The following is a 13,879-nucleotide window of genomic DNA, read 5'->3' on the forward strand; positions in this document are numbered from 1 at the left end:
TGTGGTTAGTTGTCCCCTCTGCTGACTGAGTAGTTACTGGGACCTGTGTACCAGCCGCTCCTCCAATTCTGCACCTACTGACCCCAAATGTAGGTCGCCATGTCATTCGCACCATGCAATGCCTGTTTCAATTGCATGTGACGGCCAAAGTCCTGCCTGCAAGGCGCCAGGTGACTGGACTCCAGGACCTGGGTTCCTGTTCTGGCCGCAGCCTGACAACTGCTCTGACCGCTCGCCTCACAGACCCTGCTCAAGGCCTTCGCACTGGCTGCCCTTTGTGCCTGGGACGCGCTTCTCCGAGGTTGCGACCTGGCACACTGCTGTGCCCTGCAGGTCTCTGTTCATGTTCCAGCTCTTCACTGAGGCCACCCCAACCGCCTTCTTTAAAAGGTTTCAAATGTCTCCCCAGCCACCCCATCCCCATCTCCCCTCTTCCAAAGCAGTGCCCACTAATGCCCACAATATCCTGTCCTTCATAAAAACCTTTTTAGAGGGGAGAGTCACATAAAATAGGTGAACAACGTGGTGTCGTCTACTATAATAAGGGGTCAAGAGGCCTCTGAGGAGATGGCCAACACCGTTAGTCATTGCTGAGACGCAGGATGAAGCCACAGTGAGACACCCGTGCACACCTGCTGAGATGGCGTGGTTTAAAAGGGGTGGGGGCCCTGGCTGGTTGGCTCAGTGGTAGAGCATTGGCCCAGCATGTGGAAGTATCAGGTTCAATTCCTGGCCAGGGCACACAGGAGAAGCGTCCATCTGCTTCTCCACCCTTCCCCTCTCCTTCCTCTCTGTCTCTCTCTTCCCCTCCTGCAGCCAAGGCTCCATTGGAGCAAAGCTGGCCCAGGTGCTGAGGATGGCTCCATGGCCTCTGCCTCAGGTGCTAGAATGGCTCCATCCACAGCAAAGCAATGCCCCAGATGGGCAGAGCATTGCCCTTTGATGGGCATGCCGGGTGGATCCCGGTCAGGTGCATGCGGGAGTCTGACTGCCTCCCCACTTCTCGCTTCAGAAAAATACAAAAAATAAATAAATAATAAAACAATAAAATAAAATAAAGAAATAAAAGGGGGAGGTGGTGACAACAGCTCATGAGGACACGGAGGACAGCCGGATGTGTCAGGTGCAGCAGCTGTGGGAATGCATGAGCTTCCGCAACAGAACCATCATGTGATCACAAGGGCTGACAGTGGACCCCCAGAGCAGACGCCAGGAACTTGAGCACAGACCCCCACGGGGACCGACTCCAAGGACTTGCGAAGACAGACCCATCCTATGAGCCAGCAACTCCCCTCTCCCGCTCTGTACTTACGTGCTGTTGTTGACTCTCCCCACCCAGGGCGGCACCTTGAGAGAGGCTCACTGTCCTGTGTGTCTCACATCTACAACAGGGCCTGGGAAGGACTGAGGTTCAATAAATAGTCAGACGTGAACTAAGTAAACAGGCAGATGAGTTTCCGGTTTCGTCTTATCGGTATCAGCTGGGCACTGGGAGGCCTTGTAACTCGGAGCTTCCTGCTCACGTCCCAGCCACAAAGCACACCTCTCTGGGTCCTGCAGCCTCGTGTAAAAGACCTTGTATTTATTACAGCCATGCCTGTCCACAGGGCAGCACCAACGCCGACACGAGCACTACAGCTAATGAAATAAAGCAGTGTTTCTGGGCTGTTGCCGCACAACATTCCAATTTTGCTGGAAAAGTAGGGAGGAGAGACAAACCCACTGCCAAATTCAATTATCTTTTAAATAATGCTCTCAATGCTCAACAGAGAGCAACACGAATCTGAACACCCGTCCGGAGACAATGAACTTTCTGCCCCAGCAGCCTTGTCAGACACCCGCTCTTCATGGGAATCACGCAGTGGAACCTGTCATCGTAAAAAGGCTTAAGTCTGGAGCTGCCTACACCTACAACTTGGGGACCTGGGGGAGGGTTAACTGACACAACAGGAGAGAACAGAAAATACTTTAGAGGCAGAGAGAGTGAGGTATAAAGAGACTACAACAACAGGAGAAAAGTTAACACAGAGAGTTGTGTCCACACATCACCTGCCGACAGTGGTTCACTCTGGGGAAGTCAGAAACACAAAATACAGACCAGGGGAAACCAACCTTCTTTGTAACAAAGGGAACTTCTGAAGTCTCTACACTGTTGAAATGTATATGATAACAGAATATTCATATAATTATTCCTTGCAGATTCATAAGAACAGTGACTCAAAGACACAGAAACCTGGTCACATAGCTGGGGTGTGCAGACATGGCGTTGGGTATCCAAGGCTCTTGTCCATGACTGGGTCACTGGACCCACCGGGCTGTCCCTGCTGGCTGTGTGCTGACATCTATGGATGTTTCTGTCCTGTGAATTAGCGTTTACAGTGTCACTATGTTGTGACCGCCATGCAGATGCCTCCTGATAGCTTTTGTAGGGCATACATCACTCCCAACCACCTCTGCCCGGAGGGGACTCTCAGGAGATAGTGAGAGGAGGCAGGTTTCCGGTTAGCGTCGTCGCGCTCAGGCACGTCACTGGAAAGGGACAGGTTGTCTCAGGAGCAGCAGGGGATGCCTGTGAGCATCTCCCCCATCACTGTGCCCCAGCAGAGACACCCAAAGCAGCCAATCCCTCTCAGGGCTCTGGGACCCGCCTACCAGGCCTCTGTTGTAATGGCCAGACTCGGGGTGTTCTCCACTCAGCAACCTCTTCCTGCCTTTTCAGTATCTGGTGAATGGTTCTGCAAAGATATGGGGGGCGGGGGGCAAAAGTAGATTTACAGTTGTAAGCATGTGGAACACAGTGTATTTCTGTGTTATTATTTATTTACTATTGTATTATTTATTTGTCTGGTTTGTTTTCTTAATTATTATTGTTCCCTATTTCCTCACCTTAGGATTTATCTTTTAGGTAATGGTGGCTGGTGATTTTACCTACTTTTGCCCAGCCCTGTATATATGAGATTCTCTCTGCTGAAAGAATGGTGTGGCTTCAGTCTCCCGGCTCGACCCCTGGCGATACATCTGTGCCCGTCAAATAAGGTGTAGCCTCTCTTCCCTACGCCTTGGAGCCATTACGCCAAGATAACCTACCACCTGTCAAGGAATCAAAGTAAGAGCAGCTGACACAGAACCATCACCTCTCCCTGTTTCCTCCAAAAGATTCCCAGCAACCTGAAATCTAACGTCAGGGTCTCCCTCCCTCGCTTGTCAGATAAGTTCTTTCAATCCTAAGTAACTGAAGCAGCCCTAAGGTGAATTTACTGGAAGGTCTCTCATAACATCCAGAGCAAAGCTCGACAACCAATCATGCAAAAGGGGTGACCCAGGATGCGCCAGCAGCATCAGGCATCTGAGAACTTTTTTCCCAAGGGGCTGCTGTTCATGAGCTCCAGTTCCCCAAACACCTTCAGCAAACTCTAAGCAGCAAATTCCCAGGACCCCAAATCTGATGGCCAGGCTTGGATCACTGGTACCACTGCCCAAGTCAGCCCCTGCGGGTGTACAGGGTATCATGGTACCCTCACGGACCCAGGGCCAGTCTCAGAGAGCGGGATCATTATGAGCTAAAGGCTCAGCCCCTTGAGCCCCTATCCACCAAGTTGAAGATGACATGCCCCTATGCTGGGAAACTCAGAAACAATGAAGAGACAGCCTCGCGGCTCCTAAGACTTCAACGGCACTCAAAGTACCTGTCACACTAATAAACCCTCTGGCAAACTTGAAAATATATGCTTCTTCTCAGGAGCTTAAAGCTAAATGCTTTGCAATATCTCTTGAAAACACTGCCAGTTTCCCAGCCCCATAGTCATGCTTCTTACAGACAAGATTTGACACAAACTAGTCTGCGAGCTCTTCTCGCAGCTGGATCCTATTAGGTAGGCAGAATTACCTGTGTGCCAAACAGGCCTTGGCAGAGGTATACAAACTACTTCTGGACAGTGGGGTGTTATCCAATCAGAGAAAACTGAGAAATTCCTTAAATTGATTTATAAAATGCCACAACCGCTCCGTATACAGCCAGCAGAAGCACCTGAGGGTCGTTTATTAATGACAGAACATCTTCCTTTGCGGTCCCACAGAGCGGGTTGGGCGGGTCTCCTTGGGTGTTTTGTTTGTTTGTTTGTTTGTTTGTTTTTTGTATCTTTCTGAAGTTAAAAACGGGGAGGCAGTCAGACTCCCGCATGCGCCGGACCGGGATCCACCCCATCCAGGGCATCGCTCTGTTGCGACCAGAGCCATTCTAGCACTTGAGGCGGAGGCCACAGAGCCATCCTCAGTGCCCAGGCCAACTTTTGCTCCAATGGAGCCTTGGCTGTGGGAGGGGAAGAGAGAGACAGAGAGGAAGGAGAGGGGGAGGGGTGGAGAAGCAGATGGGTGCTTCTCCTGTGTGCCCTGGCCAGGAATCGAACCCGGGACTCCTGCACGCCAGGCTGACACTCTACCACTGAGCCAACCGGTCAGGGCTGTCCTAGGGTGTTTTATGATTGGCCTCAGCACCATGAGTCAAGTCTTATTAACCTCAGCTTGCCTGCTGCTAGCCTACAACACGCTGACCTGGAGTAGCCCCGTCTGGTTCTACCCATGTCACTGGTGAGCCCGGATGACCTTGACCCCTACAAAAAGGGCAGGAGCCTAATCCCTAAAGAGGCTGTCAGAGGGTGCCCCCTCCACAGAAGAGCAGAGCTTGCTTAGCTGAGCAAAGCACCCCCCCTATGGCTGCCTAACCTAGGCCCCTATGCCTCTCTCCTTCATCCTAGGCCACTCAGAAGTGAGGGAGAAGGTGAGGTGGGGGCAGCCAGTGGTGGGAACCCCTCAATCCTGCTGCAGAAACGCACCTCCTACCTTAGAGCACGGGGACCACTCACAGGAGCCCAGCCACACCTAACAGTCTCCTCTCACGTCTCGCCCACCACATGGACCCCGTCAAGGGGACCGGCAGCCCCCAGACACAGAGCACAAACCAGACAGATGGCAGTGCTTAGGAAACCAACCGGCTGACTGTAGGCACCATGGCAACAGGTTCGTCAAGGGGAAAATATGTATGTGTGCGTATAATTGTGTATGAATATACATAAGACTCGGAGCACAGAAAAGATGAGAAAGAAAAACCAACTGTGATTCTGGGTAGGATGATCAGAAGTATGTATACATTTTGCTGTACTTAAAATGTTCTTTATTAGTATATTTTAAAGATAGATCATTATGGTGCTCGCTTCGGCAGCACATATACTAAAATTGGAACGATACAGAGAAGATTAGCATGGCCCCTGCGCAAGGATGACACGCAAATTCGTGAAGCGTTCCATATTTTTCTTAACCAAGGAGACTAAAGACTTGTACTCGGAAAATTACAAAACATTGATAAAAGAAATCAAGGAAGATACTAACAAGTGGAAGCATATACCGTGCTCATGGTTAGGAAGAATAAACATCATTAAAATGTCTATATTACCCAAAGCAATTTATAAATTCAATGCAATACCAATTAAAATACCAATGACATACTTCAAAGATATAGAACACATATTCCAAAAATTTATATGGAACCAAAAAAGGACACGAATAGCCTCAGCAATCTTAAAAAAGAAGAATAAAGTGGGAGGTATCACACTTCCTGATATCAAGTTATACTACAAGGCCATTGTACTCAAAACAGCCTGGTACTGGCATAAGAACAGGCATATAGATCAATGGAATAGAACAGAGAACCCAGAAATAAACCCACAGTTCTATGGACAACTGATATTTGACAAAGGAGGTAAGGAAATACAATGGAGTAAAGACAGTCTCTTTAACAAATGGTGTTGGGAAAATTGGACAGCTACCTGCAAAAAAATGAAACTAGATCACCAGCTTACACCACTCACAAAAATAAACTCAAAATGGATAAAAGACTTGAATGTAGGCCGTGAAACCATAAGCATCTTAGAAGAAAACATAGGCAGTAAGCTCTCCGACATCTCTCGGAGCAATATATTTGCTGATTTATCTCCACGGGGAAGTGAAATAAAAGACAGGATAAACAAATGGGACTATATCAAACTAAAAAGCTTTTGCACAGCTAAAGACAACAAGAACAGAATAAAAAGACAAACTACACAATGGGAGAACATATTTGACAATACGTCTGATAAGGGGTTAATAACCAAAATTTATAAAGAACTTGTAAAACTCAACACCAGGAAGACAAACAACCCAATCCAAAAATGGGCAAAAGAGATGAATAGACACTTCTCCAAAGAGGACATACAGATGGCCAATAGGCATATGAAAAAATGCTCAACATCACTAATCATTAGAGAAATGCAAATTAAAACCACAATGAGATATCACCTTACACCAGTCAGAATGGCGCTTATCAACAAAACAACACAGAATAAGTGCTGGCGAGGATGTGGAGAAAAGGGGACCCTCCTGCACTGCTGGTGGGAATGCAGACTGGTGCAGCCACTGTGGAAAACAGTATGGAGATTCCTCAAAAAACTGAAAATCGAACCGCCTTTTGACCCAGCTATCCCACTTTTAGGAATATACCCCAAGGACACCATAGAACGGCTCGAAAAGGAGAAATGCACCCGCATGTTTGTGGCAGCATTGTTCACAATAGCGAACATCTGGAAACAGCCCAAGTGTCCGTCAGAGGACGAGTGGATTAAAAAACTTTGGTACATATATACTATGGAATACTACTCAGCCATAAGAAATGATGACATCGGATCATTTACAATAACATGGATGGACCTTGATAACATTATACGGAGTGAAATAAGTAAATCAGAAAAAAAACTGAGATGAATCCATACATAGAAGGGACATAAAAACGAGACTCAGAGACATGAACAAGAATGTGATGGCAACAGGGGCAGGGGGGTTGGGGGAGGGGGGAGGGGGTGAAGAAGGAGAGAGGGGTTAGGGGAGGGGAGGGGCACAAAGAAAACCAGATAGAAGGTGACAGAAGACAATTTAACTTTGCGGGAGGGGTATGCAGCACAATCAAATGTCAAAATAATCTAGAGATATTTTCTCTCAACATATGTACCCTGATTTATCAATGTCACTGCATTAAATTTAATAAAAAAATATTAATATTAAAAAAAAAAAGATAGATCATTATGTATGTGTGTGTCCGTCTGTGTGTGTGTCCCTGTGTGTCCCTTTGTGTGTCTGTGTGTCTGTGTGTCCCTGTGTGTCCATGTCCGTGTCCGTGTGTGTCTGTGTGTATCCCTGTGTGTGTCCATGTGTGTCTGTGTCCATGTGTGCTCTTCACTAGAGACCAGGGTGAGCTGTATAAATAAACTCGGGACTCGTGACCAGGGTCTTCTCAGGTGTCAGCAATGGGTCTTCTAAGGATGTTTCCCCCCTTGCTCCCTGCCCTCTCTCTGTGATGGAGGCCTGGCTCAGAATGTGCTGGCTGAGGGGGGGGGGGTGCCTGTTTCTGGTCTGGGTGAGGAGGTGGCATACAGACAGCATGGACGTGCCAGTAGAAAACAGAAGCCAGGTCCATGCAGCCTCTAAATGCTGCAAGGCTCTGATGTGTGGGGAATCCAGAGACCTTGCGGAGGCCGGCCCAGAACTCGGGGCCGGCCGCCGAGAGCGGGAGCCCCTGCAGCTCACATTGCCCATGAACACCTCCCTCGCCTGTGCCCATGTCTCAGTGGGCATGGGATGGGATTCAGGATGGGGGAAGAAAGGGCTGCCATTTCTGAGGGGAGTGACAACACAAGCAGCCGGGTCTCCATCTTCCTGAGTCGTCATTTAGATAGGTTATCGCCACACTGCGTGATGTCCCTGTTATAAGGTCAACCTTTACTTTGCTCTCTTCATAAGGATTTCCAGTTAAATGTAACGAGCAAATAGGAAGTCACCAAAAAGAGGGGAAAAAATATTCACACCTCACTGCCTCAGGCCAGAGCTGAGTGAGACAAGGAGCAGCATTCTGAAAACCAAGAGGGAGTCCCCCCCACACACACACAAAACGCAGAGGATGGAGGGCCAGGAGGAGGAGGCCTCAGCTCAGAGTCAGTCATCCTGCTCTGTGTCCACAGAGATACGGCAATTCTGGACAAATTATTTCCTTTTAAAGAATATCTGTTACTGCTGTCATTCCCACGTTTCCATAAAGAACATCCGGGTGTGTGTGTGTGTGTGTGTGTGTGAGAGAGAGAGAGAGAGATATGCTCGGATGCGGTGTCCCCCAGGGAGTGTGCCCCTCCATGTGCGCACTCTGAGTTCAGGAGGAGGGTCTCAGCCCCGCTCACAGGGAGCCTGGCAGTTCCGGGGTGCAGATGAGAAAGAGGGTTCCTAAGCTGCGGGACCACGTGCTCAAGTACATGAGGATTCACGTGCCAGGGAACAGGTGCTCTGAGACTCCCTACTGAACAGGAGGGAGGGTCCCTGTAGCCGAGGTCACCTCGCCTACACCTGGGTCTCCCACACCCTCTGTAAAGCCAGTGGCCAGGGCCACCATCACAGCCGCCTGGCCCATGCAGATTCACAATGGATTCGGACAGGCGGTAAAGAAACAACGGAGCCAAAAACTGGTGAGCCATCATCTTTAATCCTAGCTTGCACCCAGCGGGCAAGTAAAAACACATACTGGGCTCCGAAACCCACTCATTCAGTGCTCACAAAGCTACTGACTTATCTGAGTTTCCTAGAATCAAAGGTTTCTAGCTCACCAGGCTTACTCACCTCTGTTTCCCATCTCCTTCCTTCTCCCTGCACAAACTCTGCACAAACTGGCTTTTCCTTCAGCACTCTACCATCTTGGCTATTTCTCCTGGCCTCTTCCACATGGCCTTTCCCTGCTCTCTGCTCTCTAATGCTAATCTCAGGAACTAAGAGCTCCAGTTCTGCCTCACTTTATAGTGCAGAAATCAAAAACCTTTAATCCAATATACAAAATAGGGAAGTCTCTAATACAAAGTCACATGATGGGATTGCACCACCCCACATCAAAAAGGGTTGGAAAGGCTTAGTCCTAAAACCAAGCCCCAGGCTACAAGGATCCTGCCTGCCCACAACCTGCCCCCAACACACATTAATATCACCTGGGCAATGGCTTCTACGTGGGCAGTGCCATCTTTAACAAAGTGAGCATAATATATTTTATCTGCCCAACACCCTCCCAACGGCACCTCCTGGCACTGAGTTGGCCATCCTGCACTCAGGGGGATGACCCAGCTCCCTGGAGCCCTGTCAAGGGCATGGTCACGTGACCAGTTCCAGCCATTGTGCTGAGAGCAGCAGCAGGTGCCTCCAGCCAGGACTACCCTGGTCTAGGGTATTTAAAAAATGTTAAACCTTTCAAGGTAACACAATGGTGATGTCATTTTACATATCAAAATACATTCATAAACCTTTTAGTGTCTATCTCTCCTCATTTGCCTAGAGCAGGGGTAGTCAACCTTTTTATACCTACCACCCACTTTTGTATCTCTGTTAGTAGTAAAATTTTCTAACCGCCCACCGGTTCCACAGTAATGGTGATTTATAAAGTAGGGAAGTAACTTTACTTTATAAAATTTATAAAGCAGAGTTACAGCAAGTTAAAGTACATAATATAATAATAATGACTTACCAAGTAGTTTGGCAGAATAAATCTTTATAAAACAACTTACTATAGTTAAATCTATCTTTTAATTTATACTTTGGTTGCTCCGCTACCACCTACCATGAAAGCTGGAATGCCCAATAGTGGGCGGTAGAGACCAGGTTGACTACCACTGGCCTAGAGCAGTGGTCCCCAACCCCCGGGCCACAGACCGGTAGCGGTCCGTGGGCCATTCGGTACCGGTCCACAGAGAAAGAATAAATAACTTACATTATTTCCGTTTTATTTATATTTAAGTCTGAAAGATGTTTATTTTTTTTAAATGATCAGATTCCCTCTGTTACATCCGTCTAAGACTCACTCTTGACGCTTGTCTTGGGCATGTGATACATTTATCCGTCCCACCCTGAAGGCCAATCTGTGAAAATATTTTCTGACATTAAACCAGTCTGTGGCCCAAAAAAGGTTGGGGGCCACTGGCCTAGAGGATTCCAGGAAGGGAGGAAGAACTAAAATCAGTGTAGGGTGGTATGTAAATTCTATCTCTTATTGAAAGGGAAAGGAAGTTCTTCAGATAAACTTAATCCTTTCAGAGAACTAAAACTAAATGACCCAGTTGTCCTTGTAAGTCAGGAGATTTCTATATCCTTTTCCCTCCATTTTCCAAAGAACGGACAGGACAGAAAGCTTGACTTTTCCTCTTTAAAATGGCATTGTCAATACTAAGTTTTACAGTTCTCTCACATCTTACCACAACAACTACTTGCCATTCCTTGGACACCTTCAATAATCAGACATTGCTGTAAACGATGAAAAAGATAGATAAAGTCCCTGTGCTGAGGGTAAGGACAGACAGACAACAGATCGATGTCACAGGCGGGGGTGAACAGGGTAAAGAGGATGAGAACAAATGGGACAGAGTGCGGGAGGGGGCGGGGGGGGGAGACCTGCCAGAGCCCAGCTCACATGGGCTCAGGAGCCAATCCTGCGCCTCTCCCCACATCTGTGTTCTGTGACGTCACCAGGAACTTGAAAGGACTCCTGGGGGAAGTACCTGCACCATGAAAATGGGCAAATGTAACAAAGCAGAGCGCTGTGGGGTTTTCTGTTCCACCAACATGCCTGAGCAGGAAGGAGGGGGTGGGACCGCTGGCTGCATGCAGGAGGACAAGCACGTCAAACAGAAGATGACACAGACACAGGGATGGCTTGACCCATGGAGCCGCATGGGCATGTGGGGAGCAGAGTGGGGGGAGGTGGAGTCCAGGAGGTGTCCCACAGGGCCTGCCGGCATCGGGAGAACTCCACATGTTATCCTGGATGTGAGGACACATCTCTCTGGCCTCCCTGCACTTTTCAGTGCACAGTTTAAAACCTTAGAACCAGAGCAAAGACAAAAAAGAAAAGAGAGAAGGAGAACAGGAGGGGAGGCGATGGAAGTGCATGATTTCACGTCCACCAGGGACATTGAGTTTCAAGCAGAAAAGAAACAACTTTTACCATTTCAGAGTTGCTCTCAACTGTGGCTTCCAGGTCCCAATGTCTGAGGTCTCAGCAGGTTGGCTGGGACCCTCAGAGCCTGAACAGCCATCCACCCTGAAGCCCTGGGCATCTGGGTCCTGAGCAGCATCCCCCACGGGAGTCCTGGGCCCCTGTGCTCATGTGTGCTTACTCATCTCTGGAACCAAAGCAATCACCCCAAAAAGAGAACCCAACCAAGCCATTCCTGTCTCCCAGCCAAGGCATGGGCAAACCTGCCTCTCACTGGTTGGAAGATGGAGGGACATGGGATGAAGACGGAGCTGGCACAAGCCGCTGCCAGCCGCCGCAGAGCTGCCAAGGCATATGTGCGCACCACAGGCCCTGAGTGGAAGCCCAAGCCCTAAACGAGTCACACCAGGAGAGAGATTAGGAAACGGTGTGTTCCCGCTGCTGTCCGGCAGGTGCGGTGTTGGCAGACAGAGAAAGGACTTCCTGCAGAAAGGAGCCCAAAACTGTGGCCTGGCAGGTGGGTCTGAGTGCAAAAGTGACCTCAGGAAGAGCAGAAGGAGGAGACAGGTGGCTGCGGCCCCAGGGTGGTCCCTCTGGATCCATCTGCTGAGGACAGACTGAGCTGTCTTCCTTTCCTGGCCAGGGAGACCCACTGCGTCTGCCACGGTGGCTGTCGCCCTGACGTGGCCCGCAGTCTGCAGGGAAGTCAGGCCTGGTAGCCACAGTCCTCACTGTCCCTGCTGCTGGTACGTGCACCAGTCCTCACGTTTCTGCCCCATGTACCCATCTCGATTCTTGGCCCGCCCCTCACAAACTTTTGAGTTTGCAGCCCCTGAGACTGTAAGAAAAGTGTCCATAAGAAAAGACGGAAAGGAAAGGGGCCCACGTGGAGTGTCAGTGTGGCTGACTGACTGCTTTTCTGTTACGACTTCCTCGGGCTTTCTCAACTGTGTCCTGGTCGCTTCGGAGCATTTTTGAAAGTAGGGATATAAAAGGACAAGCACTTCTGGTGACCCACCAGGGGCCCCATCAAACTGTCTCTTATGCAGCCCTCCTATTTCGTCACTTTGTCTGGTGGGGGGGGGGGGGCGGATGCTGAAACAAGATGGAGAAGGGTAGAGTAGTAATGTCCTCCACTTCCTGTCCCACACCCAGTCGCGTGGCAGCTGTCTGTGACAGCCACCTCCCTTTGCTCCCACACAACCCTGCCAGCCCCCCACCCAGCAGCGTGAGCTACCCAGCCCACAGCACATTCCAGGACCACCTCTAGTCCTCAGCCTGTGCACCTGCTGGTTCCCAAGCCTGGTCTGTAATGTCTCCCTTCTCTAGCCCGCCATCCCAGGTTCTCTCCTGTCTTCAAACCTCAGCTCAAGTCCCACCGCTTCCAGGAAGCCTTCCTTCCCCCCACCCCCAGCTTTAGGTCCCTTCTCAGTTCTCAGCTCCATATCGGTGTTTCCCAGGTATCAGGCAAGCAGGTAGGTCTCCCTTCCCTCTCTGAGCTATATCCACCTGTCTGTCCTCTTCATCCAAAAAGGTTTTCTATCTAGATCAATCCACTTTGTTTCAACACTTTCTCAAATAAACTTACTCTCAAGGAGATGTGATGTCACAACACTGAAACGGAGAACCAGGGTCATTTACTCTCGACTATAACCGTAAGGGTAAGTATAAGAGAAACCAGTCATCGTTAGAGCTTAGGTAAGCCTGCTGTATGCCCACCACACGACAGCTCTCGGGGCCTGGCTTTGGCTGGAGATGTGGTAAGTAGAGTGAGTACTGACTGGAGACTGTGCCCCATTTTCAGAGTCAGAAAAGCTGCAGGAGACCAGCAGGGAGAGCTGTTCAAATACCTCATGACTAAATACCACCTAAAGCATTTGGGGACACATGACTCTGTGACATGTCCATTTTCTCACCGGATACACACTGGTTTGTCGCTTGTTTAAACAGTAAGCTCCACGAAGAACAGTTTCCCATGTGTCCACCAAGGTGACCACACAGCGGAGCTCAGACAGAGATATTCAATGCATGCTGTGATCAAACTGGCATCCTGAACACGAGGGATGTCCTTCTTTGTCACCTGCACATCACAGGGGGCATCTGCTGTGACGGAATCGGCAATCCATTCTGAACTTCGTCTCCTCCACACCCTTGTGCACAGCGTCTTGGGCTAGGTACTCGGGACAGCGGTCTTGAGTCCTGAGCCCTCTCTGAGAAAGTCGGTGGCAGTACATAAATCAGACATCAGACTTGCTAACCAGTAATTGAAGAATCAATACCCTGATCCCGGTGACCTTACTAGCCCAGCCACAGTCAGTAACAGCAGTGAACACACGGCCCTCACAGGGAGACCCAGACGAGCTAACAGCAATGTGATAGGAGCTCCTTAACCGAAGACCCTTACACACACATTCACAAGCACATACACACCTCTTGGTTCTGTTCTGTGTTGCTTCCTGCTGAAATAAGTCAAAACAGACTCATTTTTTTAAAAGCAGCAGCTCTCAGTGAAAACACTCACTTAGGCACTCAAAGAAGAATTTTTCTTTCTGCACACAAAGCTCCTCCTTTTTCCAATGGGGGTCTTCTGAACCTTTACCCAGAGGGTAGGACCCCTCAGACCAGCTGGAGCCTGGGCCTCTCTGCTCCTCAGCAAAGGCAAGGGGTTCCTGTGACTCCAGGACCCAGTGACACAGCTCCCAGGAAAGACCGTGCACTTCAGCCAGGCAGCCAGCTCCTGCCCATGAACTAGGGCCACCGACCTCCTGGTGTGCCTGGGACTGAGGGCCGCAGGCCCTGTGTGTGGGCTTTCTGTGCTAACCCTATTACAGTCTCAGG

At 49.4% G+C, this 13,879-nt stretch overlaps 1 protein-coding gene and 1 non-coding gene across 16 annotated transcripts in view; one reads left to right on the plus strand and one right to left on the minus strand.

Moving 5' to 3' along the window:
• RIMBP2 (RIMS binding protein 2) overlaps positions 1-13,879 on the minus strand; it is a 136,086-nt gene that overhangs the window by 77,934 nt on the left and 44,273 nt on the right. The window lies entirely within an intron of this gene.
• On the plus strand, positions 5,203-5,309 carry LOC136327831 (U6 spliceosomal RNA). The gene has a single exon (XR_010729893.1). It is a non-coding gene; the product is annotated as a U6 spliceosomal RNA (small nuclear RNA).

Source organism: Saccopteryx bilineata, chromosome 2 (genome assembly GCF_036850765.1).
Source record: "Saccopteryx bilineata isolate mSacBil1 chromosome 2, mSacBil1_pri_phased_curated, whole genome shotgun sequence".
In the NCBI taxonomy this organism is placed as follows: Eukaryota; Metazoa; Chordata; class Mammalia; order Chiroptera; family Emballonuridae; genus Saccopteryx; species Saccopteryx bilineata.